General features: G+C 39.8%; 1 protein-coding gene across 2 annotated transcripts in view; it reads left to right on the forward strand.

Annotated features, from left to right (window-relative positions):
- LOC136875372 (adenosine deaminase) overlaps positions 1 to 20,128 on the forward strand; it is a 153,918-nt gene that overhangs the window by 12,444 nt on the left and 121,346 nt on the right. The gene's annotated exons all lie outside the window — the stretch shown is intronic.

Below are 20,128 nucleotides of genomic sequence, written 5' to 3' on the forward strand. Positions count from 1 at the left end.
CTCTGGGTTTCGAAGCCACCTGTTGCAACACTTTTGACTGACTTCAACTGTCTTCAACGATATAGTCACTGGTTTCCCATGTTGCACAATCATCACTGCTAGGTTCTCTTACCCAAATTAAAAGTTATAGAAACATAATTATATACATAATCAGTATTCCCTAACTACAAATTCTTCTTATAATATTATTCTATTACATCCTAATTTACCAAATTCACATGATTTTCACTATTTTATATATAACCTAAAATTGGAAGATCGTCATTTACAAACATTTCCTGACGTAAATCGGAGATCGTACTTTTGAACGGCTCCAGTAAGAACAAGCTAACACGCTTCTCATAATCAACATCATATAATGTGTCCCTGAAAAGAAAAGGGTAAATATGGCCGAGCATCGGGACAGTAACTACTGTATAAGTGCGACCCCAATACGACCCCATATGGGGTCACAATATTTTACCTATTATACTTAATGAATTAGCCTAATATATCCTCATTTCAGCGATCACTTGCTTGGTTAAGCCTGTGAACGTTTTGGCACCAGGGATTAACTCGATGCTATCAGCTCACAGCACTAGATGGCAGTCCTATGAATTTTGGTCTGGCATTCAGTGTGTTAAATATCTAACAATCCATACTTGAAGTTATTTTCCTTTTGGTTCCAATGCTGTAAATTGTATATATTCTTTTATTCTTACTGTCTTGTATGCATCATATGCTAATAATAAAAATAAAATAATAATAATAATAATAATAATAATAATCATAATAATAATAATAATAATAATAATAATAATAATAATAATAATAATAATAATAATTGTTGATGTTTGAGTCATCAGCCCATAGACTGGTTTGATGCAGCTCTCCATGCCACCCTATCCTGTACTTTTCATTTCTACGTAACTATTGCATCCTACATCTACTCTAATCTGCTTGTCATATTCATACCTTGGTCTACGCATACCGTTCTTACCACCTACACTTCCTTCAAAAACCAACTGAACAAGTCCTGGGTGTCTTAAGATGTGTCCTATCATTCTATCTCTTCTTCTCGTCAAATTTAGCCAAATTGATCTCCTCTCACCAATTCGATCCAGTATCTCTTCATTCGTGATTCGATCTATCCATCTCACATTCAGCATTCTTCTGTAACACCACATTTCAAAAGCTTCTATTCTCTTTCTTTCTGAGCCAGTTATCGTCCATGTTTCACTCCCATACAATGCCATGCTCCAGATGAAAGTCTTCAAATACATCTTTCTAATTCCGATATCAATGTTTGAAGTGAGCAAATTTCTTTTCTTAAGAAAGCTCTTCCTTGCTTGTGCTAGTCTGCATTTTATGTCCTCCTTACTTCTGCCATCGTTAGTTATTTTACTACCCAAGTAACAATATTCATCTACTTCCTTTAAGACTTCATTTCCTAATCTAATATTTCCTGCATCACCTGCCTTCGTTCGACTGCACTCCATTACTTTTGTTTTGGACTTATTTATTTTCATCCTGTACTCCTTACCCAAGACTTCATCCATACCATTCAGCAACTCGAGATCTTCTGCAGTCTCAGATAAAATAACAATATCATCGGCAAATCTCAAGGTTTTGATTTCCTCTCCTTGGACTGTGATTCCCTTTCCAAATTTCTCTTTGATTTCCTTTGCTGCCTGTTCTATGTAAACATTGAAAAGGAGAGGGGCCAAACTGCAGCTTTGCCTCACTCCTTTCTGGATTGCTGCTTCTTTTTCAAAGCCCTCGATTCTTATCACTGCAGACTGATTTTTATACAGATTGTAGATAATTCTTTTCTCGGTATCTGATCCCTATCATCTTCTGAATCATAAATAGCTTGGTCCAATCAACATAATCGAATGCCTTTTCTAGATCTAGGTATGCCATGTACCTGGGCTTGTCCTTCTTGATTCGATCCTCTAAGATCAGACGTAAAGTCAGGATTGCTTCACATGTTCCTACATTTCTTCTGAAGCCAAATTGATCTCCCAACTCAGCTTCGACTGGTTTTTCCATTCTTCTGTAAATAATACGTGTTAAAATTTTGCAGGCATGAGATACTAAACTAATGGTGCGGTAGTTGTCACACTTGTCAGCACCGGCTTTCATGGGAATAGGTATAACAACATTCTGCCGAGAATCGGATGGGACTTCTCCTGTCTCATACATCTTGCACACTAAATGAAATAACCTTGCCATGCTGGTTTCTCCTAAGGCAGTCAGTAATTCAGAGGGAATGTCATCAATTCCAGGTGCCTTGTTCCTATTTAGGTCACTCACAGCTCTGTCAAACTCTGACCTCAAAATTGGGTCTCCCATTTCATCAGCATCAACAGCCTCTTCATGTTCCAGAACCAAATTATCTACATCTTTACCTTGATACAACTGTTGGATATGCTCCTGCCATCTTTCTGCTTTGTCTTCTTTCCCTAGAAGTGGCTTTCCATCTGAGCTCTTAATATTCATACACCTAGATTTCCTTTCTCCAAAGGTTTCCTTGATTTTCCTGTATGCAGCATCTACCTTTCCCAGGATCATACAGCCTTCGACATCCTTGCACTTCTCCTTCAGCCATTCTTCCTTAGCTACCTTGCACTTTCTATCCACTTGATTCTTTAATCGCCTGTATTCCTTACTGCCCTCTTCATTTCTAGCATTCTTGTATTTTCGTCGTTCATCAATCAGGTCTAGTATCTCCTGAGTTATCCACTGATTCTTAGTTGATCTTTTCTTCCTTCCTAACATTTCTGCAGCAGCCCTACTGACTTCATTTTTCATGACTCTCCACTCTTCCTCTATAGTGTTCCCTTCAGCCTTTTCATTTAGTCCTTGTGCAACATGTTCCTTGAAACAATCCCTCACACTCTTTTTTTTCAACTTGTCTAGATCCCATCTTTTTGCATTCTTTCCTTTCTTCAATTTCTTCAACTTCAGATGGCACTTCATGACCAACAAGTTGTGGTCAGAGTCCACGTCTGCTCCTGGGAAAGTTTTGCAATCCAACACCTGGTTTCTGAATCTCTGCCTAATCATAATGAAGTCTATTTGATACCTTCCAGTGTCTCCAGGTCTCGTCCACGTATACAGCCTCGTTTGTGGTGTTTGAACCAAGTATTGGCAAGGACTAAATTATGATCAGTGCAGAATTCAACCAGCCGACTTCCTCTTTCGTTCCTTTGTCCCAATCCAAATTCTCCTACTGTACTACCTTCTCTTCCTTGGCCTACCACTGCATTCCAGTCTCCCATCACAATTAGATTCTCGTCACCTTTTACATATTGTATTAAATCTTCTATCTCCTCATATATTCTTTCAATTTCTTCATCATCCGCTGAACTAGTAGGCATATAGACCTGCACTATTGTGGTGGGCATTGGTTTGGTGTCTATCTTGACGACAATAATTCTTTCACTATGCTGGTCGTAGTAGCTTACCCGCTGCCCTATTTTCTTATTCATTATTAAACCAACTCCTGCATTTCCCCTGTTTGATTTTGTGTTGATAATTCGGTAGTCACCTGACCAAAAATCTTGTTCTTCCTGCCAACGTACTTCACTTATACCAACTACATCTAACTTTAGCCTATCCATCTCCCTTTTCAGATTCTCTAACCTACCACAACGATTCAAACTTTTAACATTCCACGCTCCGACTCGCAGAATGTCAGTATCCATCTTCCTGATGATCGCCCCCTCTCGTGTAGTCCCCACCCGGAGATCCGAATGGGGGACTAGTTTACCTCCGGAATATTTTACCTGGGTGGAAGCCATCATCAGGACATCATTCATACAGAGAGAGCTGCATGTCCTCGGGAGTTAGTTACGGCTCTAGTTTCCCGTTGCTTTCAGCCGTGTAGCAGTATCAACACAGCTAAGCCATGTTGAGTATTATTACAAGGCCGTATCAGTCAGTCATCTAGACTGCCGCCCTTGCAACTACCGAAAGGCTGCTACCCCCCTTTTGATGAACCATTCATTAGTCTGGTCTCTCAACAGATACCCATCCGATATGGTTGCACCTGCGGTTCGGCTATCTGCATCATTGGGACACGCAAGCGTCCCCACCGCGGCAAGGTCACATGGTTCACAGAGGAGGAATAATAGTAGTAGTAGTCGTAATAATAGTAATAATAATAATAATAATAATAATAATAATAATAATAATAATAATAATAATAATAATAACTTTAAGGCAGAAACAGGTTCCAAGAAGGACATTCCAGGAATCATTAATGAACAAGGGGAGTGTGTATGCGAGGATATTCAAAAGGCAGAATTATTCAGTCAGCAGTATATAAAGATTGTTGGTTACAAGGATAATGTCCAGATAGAGGAGGTTACTAATACTAAAGAAGTATTAAAATTTAACTATGACAGCAATGACATTTACAGTAAGATCGTACAAAAGTTGAAAACTAGAAAAGCAGCTGGAATTGATAAGGTTTCAGGGGATATACTAAAGACAATGGGTTGGGATATAGTACCATATCTGAAGTACATGTTTGATTATTGTTTGCATGAAAGAACTTTACCAAATGAATGGAGAGTTGCTATAGTAGCCCCTGTATATAAAGGAAAGGGTGATAGACATAAAGCTGAAAATTACAGGCCAGTCAGTTTGACATGCATTGTATATAAGCTTTGGGAAAGCATTCTTTCTGATTATATAAGACATGTTTGCAAAATTAAGAACTGGTTTGATAGAAGGCAGTTTGGGTTTAGGAAAGGTTATTCCACTGAAGCCCAACTTGTAGGATTCCAGCAAAATATAGCAGATATCGTGCATTCAGGAGGTCAATTGGACTGTATCGCAATTGATCTATCTAAGGCATTTGATAGGGTATATCATGGGAGACTACTGGCAAAAATGAGTGCAATTGGACTTTACAAAAGAGTGACTGAATGGGTGGCTCTGTTTCTAGAAAACAGAACTCAGAGAATTAGAGTAGGTGAAGCTTTATCTGACCCTGTAATAATTAAGAGGGGAATTCCTCAAGGCAGTGTTATTGGTCCTTTATGTTTTCTTATATATATCAATGATACGTGTAAAGAAGTGGAATCAGAGATAAGGCTTTTCGCAGATGATGTTATTCTGTACAGAGTAATAAATAAGTTACAAGATTGTGAGCAACTGCAAAATGACCTCGATAATGTGAGATGGACGGTAGGCAATGGTATGATGATAAACGGGCATAAATGTTAGGCTGTGAGTTTCACAAATAGGAAAAGTCCTCTCAGTTAAGATTACTGCGTTGATGGGGTGAAAGTTCCCTTTGGGGATCATTGTAAATACCTAGGTATTAATATAAGGAAAGATCTTCATTCTTCAGTGGGGTAATCACATAAATATGATTGTAAATAAAGGGTACAGATCTCTGCACCTGGTTATGAGAGTATTTAGGGGTTGTAGTAAGGATGTAAAGGAGAGAGCTTATTTGTCTCTAGTGAGACCCCAACTAGAGTATGGTTCCAGTGTATGGGACCCTTACCAGGATTACTTGATTCAGGAACTGGAAAAAATCCAAAGAAAAGCAGCTCGATTTGTTCTGGGCGATTTCCGACAAAAGAGTAGCGTTACAAAAATGTTGCAAAGTTTGGGCTGGGAAGACTTGGGAGAAAGGAGATGAGCTGCTCGACTAAGTGGTATGTAGGTTATAAATTTCATTTTCTTTGTCCGTATTGAATTATAAGAATTAGTATCATAAGTGGTATGTTTCGAGCTGTCAGTGGAGGGATGGCGTGGGAGTGTGGTGGATGGTGTCTTTAAAAGTAGGAAAGATCACAATATGAAGATAAAATTTGAATTCAAGAGGACAAATTAGAGCAAATATTCGTTTATAGGAAGGGGAGTTAGGGATTGGAATAACTTACCAATAAATTTCCAATTTCTTTGCAATCATTTAAGAAAAGGCTAGGAAAACAACAGTAGGGAATCTGCCACCTGGGCGACTGCCCTAAATGCAGATCAGTAGTGATTGATTGATTGATTGATTGATTGATTGATTGATTGATTGATTGATTGATTGATTGATTGATTGATTGATTGATTGATTGATTGATTGATTGACGGCTTGTAACACAAGTCCACGTACAGGGTAATTATTGCACGTGACACATCAGTACGGACAATAACAGGTCTTCCAGACCATTGCACATCCCTGCTTGTTTCACATCCATACTGAAATGCCGCTACCTTTCTTGCAAAAATACTGTACAGAAGGGCTGCTTCACAAGCCCTCTATGACATTCTTTGGCACTGAGACCCTGGTGAACATCCAGTTTGTTGTACACACACTGTTCCTGCCTCCTCACATCCATTCTGCACAGAGCCTGACTCGCTACTGCAGTCCCATCGCCCCATGCGTGGTACATGTCCAACGCACCACCGTCTTGTGCTGTATCCATGTACTATGAATGTCGTGCTTTCCAGGACATATAACCAGAGCTTTTTTTTTTTAAAAGGGAGAATGCAGGGGTACGCATGCCTTTTAAACATTTGGAGACTGGATAAGAGAACACATAGGTACATTTCTCTACTTTTGCAGTAGCTGCCAAATTATTAATAATGGAAGTAGTTTTAGCTGATATAAAAATGTGAGATTAGTAGTGTATGTTGGCTGTACAGTCAATATAATTACAATTGATGACTGTTTTCTGATATTAGGCCAGCATCATTAATTGGGCAACAGGTGTACAGTTTGTTGTTTGGTGGTTGGCATTAGCATTGAAAGACACTTTGTCTCTCGTCAGCAGATTGTAAATCTGTTAACGATATAGCTTTAACGATGGTGTTGTAGTGTTAGGAAGCTGAATACCAGAATAGAAGCAATGTGATGGTCGAAGCATCATTGAAAATGAAGTCCTATATGCTTTAATTACTTTTATATACACATGGTGTTTGGTAGCGAGTGATATTATTGTGTGTTGGTGTATGTCATTAGTTTTCAAATGAAGGAAATAATGAACTATTTTACATCTCCCCAGGTGGTGAAAAAGTGAACGATACAAGCATAAACAATGACGAGGAAACGCCAACAGTGTTGTGTAGTCATAAAGTACAAAATCACAACAATGGACTAACAAATGCCTGTAATGGTGGAACTTAAGACATTCCGGAATGCTGGGATTAGGAGAAGAAACAGGAATTTTTCAATAAGCATGAGTGGATGGTGGTAAAGTAAAAGATAAAAAACAAAACTTATCTGAAAAACTTGTAAAGAAGTTGGTGATTTGGGAAGTGAAAGTGCATAACGAGGAAAGAACATCTCACAGCAGTGGGTTTCAGTTTCTATTTGTGCAACAGGTCAAACTAAAAATAAATCTCAGCAAACACTTTGTGTCCTCAAAAAAATATTTAAACATAAGGAGTAGCCCATCAGACTGCAGTTAAAATATTACAAACAGCAAAAGTGAAAATTTTGGAAACCGCATGCAGTAAGGCTTTCGAAAAAGATAAGTTACAATTGGCTTTACGTTGCACCAACACAGACAGGTCTTACAGCGACGATGGAATAGGAAAGGGCTAGGAGTGGGGAGGAAATGGCCGTGGCCTTAATTAAAGTACAGCCCCAGCATTTGCCTGGCGTGAAAATTGGGAACCACGGAAAACAAACTTCAGGGCTGCTGACAGGTCAAACTAAAAATAAATCTCAGCAAACACTTTGTGTCCTGAATGCAACAGAGATAAACTAATGACAGAATTACTCATGGGAATAATATGGGCAACTTTAATGCAAAGGTTGGCCAGAGAAAATACGAAGATCTAGTTGGTCCTTGTGAATTGGGTTGAGGTGACCACTATCTCCTGGATGCAAGCTCACAGCTGCGGGCCCCTAACCGCACGGCCAACTCGCCCAGAGAAAAAGAAAAGGAAGTAACTGACAATGTTTTTCAAACAGCATATAAATTTATTATTATTATTCTTATACTTATTCTTCTTCTTCTTCTTATTATTAGCATATGATGCATACAAGACAGTAAGAATAAAAGAATATATACAATTTACAGCATTGGAACCAAAAGGAAAATAACTTTAAGTATGGATTGTTAGATATTTAACACGTTGAATGCCAGACCAAAATTCATAGGACTGCCATCTAGTGCCGTGAGCTAATAGAAATGTGAATCTTATATGGATCAGACCCAGTTTGGCTTCCGAAATGGGGTCGGCACATGTGAAGCACTCTTCTCCATAAATGTACTAGTACAGAGGTGCAGGGACATGAATGTCGATGTATATACTTGTTTTATTGACTACATAAAAGCCTTCAACTCTGTGAAACATGAAAAGATGATAGAGATATTAAGATCGACTGGTATTGACCAATGCGATTTACGCATTATCAGCGTACTCTACTGGAATCAAACCGCAAATGTCAAAATCGACCAAAGAACATCAGAAGGGACTACAATCAGAAAAGGTGTTCGTCAGGGTTGTGTGCTGTCACCTCTCTTATTCAACATTTATTGTGAGGCAATATTTAAGGAGGTGTTGTTGGAGGAAAACAGCGGGATAGTTATAAATGGACAGGCAATTAACAATATCAGGTACGCAGATGATACTGTTGTCATAGCAAATGAATTACCTGTGCTCCAACACATGATAGACAAATTAGTCCAGCGCAGTGAAGAGTTTGGCCTGTTTGTCAACGCTTCCAAGACCAAAGTTGTAGTCTTCTCTAAAAGAAAAATTCCAGCAACCCTGTCAATAAACGGCAGTAAGATTGAACAAGTATCCTCCTTCAAACACTTGGGTACTGTGCTAGATGAGGAATGTGATTCCAAGAGAGAGATAAAATCTAGAATAGAACAGGCCAGGAGGCAATTTTTTAGCATGAAACAGCTCTTTACAAAATCGGACCTAAGTGTGCAATTAAGAATGCGAATGATTCGGTGCTATGTAATTTTTCTCTTTGGATGTAAAAGCTGGACCCTTGACCAAAATCTAGAAAAAAGAATTGATGCTTTTGAAATATATCTATATCGCCACCTACTCCGAATACCATGGGTGCTGAAAATTTCAAATGACGAAGTCCTTCATCGCATGAAGAAACAAAAAGAACTATTACTTACTGTTAAAAAAAGAAAAACCCAATATCTAGGGCACATTATGAGAGGCGAGAAGTACCAGCTATTACAACTCATCATTGAAGGTAAAATACAGGGGAAAAGGTCTGTTGGCAGGAGGAAGAATTCATGGCTGAAGGACATCCGAAGATGGCACAACTGCACTTCAGAAGATGCTTTCCATGCTGCAACATCACGTCCAGAGCTGGCTATGTGGACCGCCAACCTCCGCTAGGAGAAGGCGCCTCAAGAAGAAGAAGACATACTCTTCCATTTTTCACTAAAATTAGGCCACCAATTATGCTTGCCATCATCTTATCCTTAGCTGTCTTCTTTGCTAGATTCAATTTCCTAGTAAGTTCCTTCAATTTCTCCTTACTTCCACAGCCATTTCTAACTATTTCTTTCCAACCTGCACCTCCTTCTTAGTCTCTTTACTTCCCTGTTATAACATAGTGGGTCTTTACCATTCCTTAACACCTTTAAAGGTACAAACCTATTTTCACATTCCTCAACAATTGCTTTAAACCCATCCCAGAGTCAGTTTACATTTTTATTTACTGTTTTCCACCAATCATAGTTAACTTATTAAAAACTCCCTCATGCCTGTTTTATCAGCCATAACAGTCCTAATTTTAATCTTTTCCTTTCTTTCACATTTATTTTTAACTACGACAAAAACCGCTTCGTGATCACTAATACCATCTATTACTTTGGTTTCTCTATAGAGCTCATCTGGTTTTACCAGCACCACATCCATGAAGTGGATGAAATGAGGAAATTGCGGGATAGTAGCGTACTCATTAAGACTAGTACGCTCATGCAGAGTAAAAAGTTATTGGAAGTCACAATGTTCGGGCCAGTGCCAGTTAAGATTGAGAGCCACAAGTCCCTTAACTCCTGCAAAGGAGTTATGTTTCATAGGGACTTGATTAAGGCCTCCGATGATGACCTTATCCGGAGCCTTGCTTGTGGAGGTGTGTCCAACATTAAACGTCTTAAGCGGCATGTCGGTGACCACCTCTACAACACAGGCTTTCATCCTAACTTTCGATCTTGAGAAACTGCCCGAACGTATTAAGGTATCCATGCACACACTTACTGTTCGGCCATATTTTCCTTCTCCAGTGGTTTGGCCACACACCACCACGCTGCCAGGGATCAGCAGTATGCGGGGCATGTGGAAAAGCTACGCATGTTAGTGCGGAGTCACACCACTACCAGTGTGCGTTAACTGCACTGGGGAGCGCGCCCCTCAGTCCAAGGAATGCCCTGCGTTTAAATAGGAGAAAAAGATCCAGGAGATTAAAATCGGATAAACTTTCTTATCTGAGTCAAGCCTATGTAAGCGGAACGAACGGTCGTGCTGTGTGGAGTGTGCTGGGTGAGCGGAACAAGAGTGGGGAGCCGAAGGGGCGAGTAGAGTCTGACAAGGAAGATGATCGGCATAGAACAACATAGGGCTGTCATAGGTAGATGGCAGGGAAGAATGAAGAAGAATACAACCAGAAGCAAGGAAGGGAGTGTGGAACTGGGATTGAAGGGTGAGATGTTATTGGTTGCAACGATGGTCTTGGTGCTCTTGGTGATTGGGGGGGGGGTGGAAGTGAATCCAGGCCCTCAGAGCAGTGCAAATATGAGTTGGGAGGACATAGAGGTGATAAAGAAAGTGGTAAAGGAGGTAGTTGAGGAACTCTGCCCATTTGAACAGTTAAAGCAGATGATTCAAGAGCAAGTCAACGAACACGAGAAGACAAGGCTGTGGATCCAGGAAAATGTGAATGAAGTTAAAGGAAGAGTGGAAAAAAGTGAGGGAGAAATAGTATTGCTAAGGGAGAAATTAAAAAATATGGAAGAGGAAGTAATGTATTTGAAAGAAATAGCAGCCCACAATCTAGAACGGAGGAAGAAAACCATATTTATGTACGGTCTACAAGAAGATAAGGGAGAAGCAAAAGTAGACATTATCTATAAGGTGGTAGACGTCATACAAGAAATAATGAAAATTAACTTTAATGAGGTAGATATAGACGACGTTGAGAGGGTAGGCAAGATGAGGGGGCGCACACCTATAAAGGTGACGCTGCTATCATCACTAATGGTGGACATAGTAATCAGAAACGCCGGAAACTTGCAGGAGGAAAAAATATGGATTAAGGCGGACTTGGGAAGAGAGGGGAGTAAAAATTTTAAACTCCTGGAGAAACATAGTGTTAAGGCAAGAATTCAAGGTCTGCGGGCACATATTAAGGGTCAGTTACTGGTGGTGTCCAATGGTAAGTGGACCCGCAGTTGGACGGTACCGAAACTTCAGTCTTTGGAACAGTGTTTAAAACAGGTTGAAACAAGTGCCGGAGAAGACAGACATTTTGAAGAGGCAAGTCCAGGAACCAGTGCGAACAAGGGAAACAGTGAGTTGAATGATCTTAATGTGGAATTGAGTCCGGAGGAAAGAAAGAGAAGGCAACAAAGTTTCGACGAGTTTTGGTCTGACAGTGAGAAATGGAAAATGTGGGCCAGAGAATTAGGTAGAGAAATACGCATGAATCAAGAGCGTGAAGCGTATAGGTTGGACTATGTTATTTGTTATTTCAATTTAATTGTGATACAGTTCAATACGGAACATCATGAAATTTTTATCTTTAAACCCTCATTTAATGTCAAAAATTTCATTTTTGGTTCGTACTGAAACTAAATTTACAATCAAAGATAAAGGTAGGGTTTTCCACCTGTTCAATACTACAAAATAGTGAAATTAACAAAACATCACATTTTTGTTGTCATTTTTGGTACCGGTTTCGGCAATTTTATTTGCCATCATCAGCCCAGGAGATTGTTGCAGGACATTTTAATAGTTACATTAAAATATTTATAACATATGTATGTACATAAACAGAACCTTCTAAAATAAGTTATGTTATTTACAATTGCGTATATACTGTAAAACTTATGTAGTTGAAAAACAGAGACTAAATCACTCCTTATGAGTTTCTAGAAAAGTTATAAAAGAATTTCTATATACAATCTTTTAAATGTACATCTGCTTGCATTGTCAACTGTTTGTAACTATACATAAAATTAATTATAACACCAAGTTTCAGATACGATTTCTTTTTAAGTGTTACAGACGTACAACTAGCCTCGAAGAGGTATAAAAGCATTTTAAAACATTTTGTCATGAGCGATCTTTACAATACTACACTAACAGCTAGTTTCATTCTAGAGTATTGTTGTAAAATATAAGTAGGTAGAAGACCATTTTCAGTGACCAACTTTTATAGAAAACAGTTCCTCATAGAATGTAATCAGTGAACCATCTATATTGCTCAGATTTTCTGCTTATTAGATTAAAAGTTTTAATGACATATATCTTGTATGGATTGACTGAATCAGCTTAGCTTAATAGTGTGTCATTAGTTTTGGTCCTATATTTTAATATTACATCCAACACTATGTGGTAAACTTGAGGCCGTGAATGATAGACGAGATTTCATTGAAAATGAGAGTTAAAGAGTTAACTCTTCGCTCGTGAACTTGGTGCTCGAGGTCCGTTTGATTCAAGATCTTTCCAGATCCACAGTAATCCACCTGAAAATAGCTGTAGCTTTAGTAGTGTTTTCTCTTTTGCTTACATTATTATACAAGGCTAGAAGATGCTGCGTAGCAATAGGGTGATACTGGAGTTCAGCACTCTGCCACGAGGATCGCTTTGGAACACCCTACATAACAGTGGACTATATGAATTTATTCTGGAGGTGAGAATATATACCGACTTCTTTTATGGGTATTTAAAACTTTGAGGTTTTTCATTCATATCTACAACTCGTCATCATCATCCTCATCATCTGCAGTTTCCAGCTGTTGGCCGGGTCTACTTGGAACATAAGCCTCTCCACCTCTTCTTGTCTTCCCACCACTTCTCCCTAGTCACTCTCGCCCAGTCCTCTCTCTTCTCTGTACACACTCTTCCACTCCTTTTATCCACCTGTCTCTTGGTCTTCCTCTTGGCCGTTTACCTGTTATCTCCATTTCGTGCGTCCTCCTCGGTATCCTTTCCTCTGTCATTCTCTTCATGTGTCCATACCATCTAAGTCTAGATGCCTGTATCTTATTCCGCAGTGGCTCTTCTGTTACTATATCTCGAATTTTCTCATTTCTCACCTTATCCCATCTTGTCTCTCCTATCCTGCTTCTCAGAAATTTCATTTCACTTGCCTGTATTCTGTTCATGGCTCTCTGCCTCATTACCCAAGTCTCAGCGGCATACGTCAGAATAGGTATATAGTACACCCTGTATATCACCCTTTTGCTTCTCTGAGGGACATCCTTGCTCCAAACCAGGCTTCTGACACTTTCCAGGAATGCTCCTGCTTGTCTTCCACGCTTGGTTATTTCCTCATCATTTCTTCCACTTTCCTGTATGATACTTCCTGAGTACTTGAAACTCTCTACCTTCCTAAGCTGTTCCCCTCCAAGCATTATCCCTCTCCTTCTTTCTAGTTGTGATCACCATCTCGCTCTTTTGGACATTAAATTTCATTCCATACTATTCCACCTCCTCTACCCAAGCATCTAACTGTTCCTGGATATCCTCTTCCTTTTCCCCCCAGACTAACAGGTCATCTGCAAACAACATCACTTTTATTTTTCCTTTTCCAGTTTACCTTGCCACTTTTGTCCTTATCTCGTCCATTATTACTACGAAGAGCAAAGGTGACAGAGCAGTTCCTTGTTTTAATCCACCTTTTTGCTCAAACCAGCCTGTTCTCTCTCCTCCTATTTTCACACAACTGACACTCCCATTGTACATCTCCTTCACTCTTTCTACAGTCTGTTTCTCGACACCTTTTCTCTGTAAGGCTTCCCCTACCTTGTTTCTACACACATGACCACAAGCTTTCTCAAAGTCCATGAAGACCATCACAAGATCCTTACCCCATTTACAGCGACGCTCTTGTAGTTGATGTACTGTGAATATAAGGTCTACTGTGGACTTTCCTGATCTGAAACCATACTGCTCTTCTCTTAACTTTTCTTCTACCCTCTTTCTGATTCTATTCTCCAGAATCTTCTCAAACACCTTTGCACAGTGGCATATCAGTGTGACTTCCCTATAGTTCCTAAACTCTTTTCTATTCCCCTTCATGAAAATGGGTATGATTACCCCCTTCTTCCAATTTTCAGGGGTCTTCCTTTCCTTCTATACTACTTTCAACACACTATAAAGCCACTGTTTCCCTACCTCTCCTGCTGCCTTCACCATCTCAATACTCTCTTCATCTAATCCTGGGGCTTTCCCTCCTTTCATCTTGTCCAGTACTACTTTTACTTCTGCCCATGTTAAGTCTTTTTCTTCTTCCATATTTCTTACTTCCTCCCTGCTTCTGCTTTCCTCCTCAGTGCATCCTTCTGGGTTTAGTAAATCTTCAAAATACTCCTTCCACATTCCTTTGAGCTTCTCCATTTCCTGCACTTCATTTCCATTTTTGTCTATCATTATAACATCTTCTCTCCTGCCTTTCCTCCTAATCTTGACCATTCCATACAGTACTTTTTTATTTCCTTTGCTATCCTCTTCCATCATGTTTGTCCAATTTTCCATCCATTTTTTCTTCTCCTCTGTTACAACCTTAGCTTCTTTCTTTTTCATCTTATATTCTTGTCTTGTCTCCGTTGTCCTCTGTTGAAACCACACTCTGAAAGCTTTATTCTTCTTCCTAACTGATGCTTTGACTGTTGTTCCACCAAGGGGTCTCCTTGCATCTTTTCCTGGCACTAATTCTCCCACAAACTTGCTCTGCATTTTTTACTAGTGTCCTCTTGAAACTTTCCCATTCCTGCTCTCCTGTTTTTGTATCATCTGTTGCTACGTTCAATCTTATTTTTTCCTGGTATTCTTCCTTGGTTTCCTTTTCCTTCAGTTTCCATATTTTGATACGTCTTTCTTACTTCTCTGTTCTCAGTTTCATTACCAGTAATCTGTGGTCACTACCTAGGGCCTCTGATGGTATTACCCTTACACCTATAACATTCCTCTTAATTTCCCAGTCATAGATCATATAATCTACAATGGATTTCCTAGACCAGTCACTGGTATACCACGTTATTGTATGACTTTCTCTCTTTTTGAACCATGAGTTCCCGACCATCGTACCATTTCTCTTGCACCAATCCAGTAATCTTTTTCCTTCCTTTTTCCTATTTCCCCAGCCTTCCACTCCAAGCATGTTCTCATAACCCTTCCTTTCCATGCCTGCATGGGCATTCAAGTTCCCCATTAACATGTTATTTTGTCCATTCAATTGTCTCTCCAATTCTTCCTCAAAGTCATCTTTATCTTGTTGCGTGCATCTTGCTTGTGGAGCATACACTTGTACAATTTCCCAGGTTTATAAATACATACATACATTATCATTATAGACTGTTATGTCTTTCAGCATTCAGTCTGCAAGCCTCTGTGAATTTAAAAACGTCGCCACAATCCTCTATTTGCAACTAGTGCTGTGGCCTCATTTAGTTCTATACCTCTTATCTTTAAATCGTTAGAAACTGAGTCTAACCATCATAGTCTTGGTCTACCTCTATTTCTCTTCCCCTCTATAACACAGTCCATTATTCTCCTAGGTAATCTATACTCCTCCATTCGCCTCACATGACCCCACCACCGAAGCCAGTTTATGCGAACAGCTTCATCCATCGAGTTCATTTCTAAATTAGCCTTTATCTCCTCATTCCGAGTATCTTCCTGCTATTGTTTCCACCTCTTTGTACCAGCAATCATTCTTGCTACTTTCATGTCTGTTACTTCTAACTTATGAATAAGATACCTGAGTCCACCCAGCTTTCGCTCTCGTGAAGTTTCGTTGGTCTGAAAACAGACCGATGTAAAGATAGTTTAGTCTGGGAGCTGACTTCCTTCTTACAGAATACTGTTGATCGCAACTGCGAGCTCACTGCATTTGCTTTACTACATCTTGATTCAATCTCACTATATTACCATCCTGGGAGAACACACAACCTAAGTACTTGAAATTATTGACCTGTTCTAGCTTTGTATCACCAATCTAACATTCAATTCTGTTGAATTCCTTACCTATTGACATCACTTTAGTCTTCGAGAGGCTAATTTTCATACCATACTCATTGCACCTATTTTCAAATTCCGAGATATTAGACTGCGGGCTTTCGGCACAATCTGCCATTAAGACAAAGTCGTCAGCATAGGCCAGACTGCTTACTACATTTCCACCTAACTGAATCCCTCCCTGCCATTTTATACCTTTCAGCAGATGATCCATGTAAACTACGAGCACCAAAGGTGAACGATTACAGCCTTGTCTAACCCCTGTAAGTACTCTGAACCAAGAACTCATTCTACCATCAATTCTCACTGAAGCCCAATTGTCAACATAAATACCTTTGATTCATTTTAATAATCTACCTTTAATTCCATAGTCCCCCAATATGGCGAACATCTTTTCCCTCGGTACCCTGTCATGAGCTTTCTCTAGATCAATGAAACATAAACACAACTGCCTATTCGTCTCGTAGCATTTTTCAGTTAGCTGCTGCATACTTAAAATCTGATCCTGACAGCTCCTTTGTGGTCTGAAACCACACTGGTTTTCATCCAACTTCCTCTCAACCACTGATCGCACCCTCCCTTCCAAGATGCCAGTGAATACTTTGCCTGGTATACTAATCAATGAGATGCCTCGATAGTTGTTGCAATCCTTCCTGTTCCCTTGCTTATAGATAGGTGCAATTACTGCTTTTGTCCAATATGAAGGTACCTTACCAACACTCCATGCTAATCTTACTACTCTATGAAGCCATTTCATCCCTGTCTTCCCACTATACTTCACCATTTCAGGTCTAATTTCATCTATTCCTGCTGCTTTATGACAATGGAGTTTATTTAACATCGTTTCCACTTCCTCAACCATAATTTCACCATCATTTTCCTTCTCCCCATGAGCTTGGTTGTTTGCAACACCACCAGGAAGATTACATGTTGAGAAGATGTTCAAAATATATCCTCCACCTCTCCAGTGATTCCCTGGGATCTATTATGAGTTCACCTGAATTACTCAAAACACTGTTCATTTCCTTTTTTTCCTCCCTTCCTAAGATTCTTTATTACTGTCCAGAAAGGTTTCCCCGCTGACTGACCTAGCCTTTCCAGGTTATTACCAAAATCTTCCAACGAATTCTTTTTGAATTCAACAACTATTTTCTTTCGCTCTGTTTCTTTCATCTACGTACAAATCCCTGTCTGCCTTGGAACTTGTTTGGAGCCATTTCTGATAAGCCTTCTTTTCACGTTTACAAGCTGCTCTCACTTTATCATTCCACCAAGATGTTCGCCTTTATCCATCTTTACTCACAGTTGTTCATAGATATTCCCTTGTTGTTTCTACTACAGCATCTCTGTATGCCATCCATTCTCTTTCTATATCCTGAACCTGCTTACTGTCTACTGTTTGAAACTTCTCACTAATCATATCCATGTACTTCTGTCCAATTTCCTCGTCCTGGAGATTTTCTACTCTTATTAGTTTGCAGACAGATTTCACTTTTTCTAGAGATACTTAGTTCACTACAGATCAGATAGTGGTCTGTATCATTGAAAAATCCCCAGAAAACTCGTACATTCCTAACAGATTTCCTGAATTCGAAGTCTGTTCAGATATAGTCTATTATGGATCTGGTACCCCTAGCCTCCCATGTGTAGCGGTGAATAGCCTTATGTTTGAAGAATGTATTCGTAACTGCTAAACCCATACTAGCACAGAAGTCCAGCAAACACTTCCCATTCCCATTAGCTTCCATATCTTCCCCACATTTACCAATCACCCTTTCATATCCTTCAGTTCTATTCCCAACTCTCGCATTGAAATCGCCCATGAGCACTATTCTATCCTTGCTGTTGACCCTGACCACGATGTCGCTCAATGCTTCATAAGACTTGTCAACTTCATCCTCATCTGCACCCTCACACGGTGAATAGACTGAGACAATTCTCATCCTAATTCCTCCAACTGTCAAATCTACCCACATCATTCGCTCATTTACGTGCCTAACAGAAACTGTGTTGCGTGCATTGGTATTCGTGATAAACAGCCCTACCCCATACTCTGCCCTTCCCTTTCTAACACCCGTCAAGTACACCTTATAATCTCCTATCTCTTTCTCGTTATCTCCGCTTATCCAAATATCACTTACTCCTAGCACATCTAGATTCATCCTCTTTGCTGACTCAGCGAGTTCTACTTTCTTTCTTCCATAAGCCCCTTTAATATTGATAGCTCCCCATCAAATTCCATTTCATTCGCCAAGTTGTTTCCAAGGAGTGCCTCGCCGGTCAATTGGGAGTGGGACTCCGTTACTCCCATAGGACCCAGGCTTGCTTAAAATGTTCTGAGCTCGGTAAATTCATGAAGCAGGATGCTACCCTACTTGCACATAGTCCAAGTGAGGATCTCTCCTCTAACGGGTTATGGACCACCGGTTGATTGTATAGTCCTAGCCGCCTGAGCACAAGGAGGACCATGACTCAGAATATGTCCGAGATGCCCACTCCCATTCCATAGCAACTGGTATCCCGACTCTCAGGACCACTTACTAGGCCACTCAACCTTCGCCCTTGGTTCACAAACTGGGACGTGACTACAGTAACCCACACCAGGTATTTTTCTGTCAAGAGGCTTTACGTGAAGTTGCAAAACTCTTTCATTCCTACTCGTGCAGTTAAAGGCTAGGTTATCCAGGAGCAGTTTTGTGAATATTTGCAGAAGAATAATCAGGAGTTCAGAGTTGTTGCATTTTTCACACTTAATTGTTTCAAAGGACTTGTCTCTTAATAATATTTTACGGTTTGTGAGCAAGTTCTTCCGAGGCAGATACCAGATGACACGGGACAAAACTTGCTCTAGCAACGCCACAAATGATGTTTAACGGCACCTCAGCACTCCGCGTTCTTGAAAACACATGAGGCTGAGGACCGGGCTTGCACTCACAGGAAGAGAAATAGATTGTAATCAACCTTCACAGCTAGTATTTTCTTTTGCTTCATGCACCAGATAGCCTGCTTCTATTATGTTGGATGTAGTTGCTACAGATTCTAAAACAAAACCAACCTGCTAAAAAGTACTTGTTTAGATAAATACACACTGCACTGTAAACAGACATGTATGTTAATAATTTACCTTCAACGGGGTTTTCAATTACAGCAGGGGCGTGTTTGAGGCTTCCTAGCCATGGCTATCGCTTGTTTGTGCTGAGGAAAGTCTGTGAATACTAAAGGAACAGAATTAGGCAGAAGAAACTTACTAGTTGTGTTCTCACTATAATTGTCTTCTCTAAAATGCCTACTACAAATAGTCAACCTTTCCGAAGATCTCCACACAATACCCGCATACAGCACCTGGTTTATCACTCTGTTGAGAAACAGCTGAACTTCTCTTATGTATTAATTCTAGATTGACAGGAAACAAAATGAAATGGATTTACACTTTCCCTCACGAGATGTAGCAGTAAACAACCAGCATTTGCTGAGCTAAAACACACGCGCTCTTAGCGGTGACTGGCGGAACTTCATTTGGCATAATTTTTAGCGCAGACTGCTTGCATTTCCCAGCCTTGTATATAGCGTAGGGAATGGTTTTCTCTGAACAGTGTTACTGTGGTGTAACCTAATATGAGTTGGAATTCTTTGTCATTACACAAGTAGTACCACATAACCCAACATTATTGGAGAGTGTCTGCTCCATGTAACTGATGACTCAGACATAAACACACAAACAAACTAAATATTAAAGATCATTCAGTGTATAACCATGAGCATTTCAAGTTTTGTGGTGTAACAGTTCTGTTCTTTGTGAAAAGTCTTGCCTTAGTGAGTTGTGTGTTTGCTCTTTACATTTGTAGGTTGTTTATTTTGGATGATTTTTACTTCTCGATATAGTTTGGTTTATTGTCTCTCTTCAGAGTAATTGATTTATTAAGATGTCTTGGTTATGTTGTTTATTGAAGACGGTCGTGTACTG

Source organism: Anabrus simplex, chromosome 6, assembly GCF_040414725.1.
Source record: "Anabrus simplex isolate iqAnaSimp1 chromosome 6, ASM4041472v1, whole genome shotgun sequence".
NCBI lineage: Eukaryota > Metazoa > Arthropoda > Insecta > Orthoptera > Tettigoniidae > Anabrus > Anabrus simplex.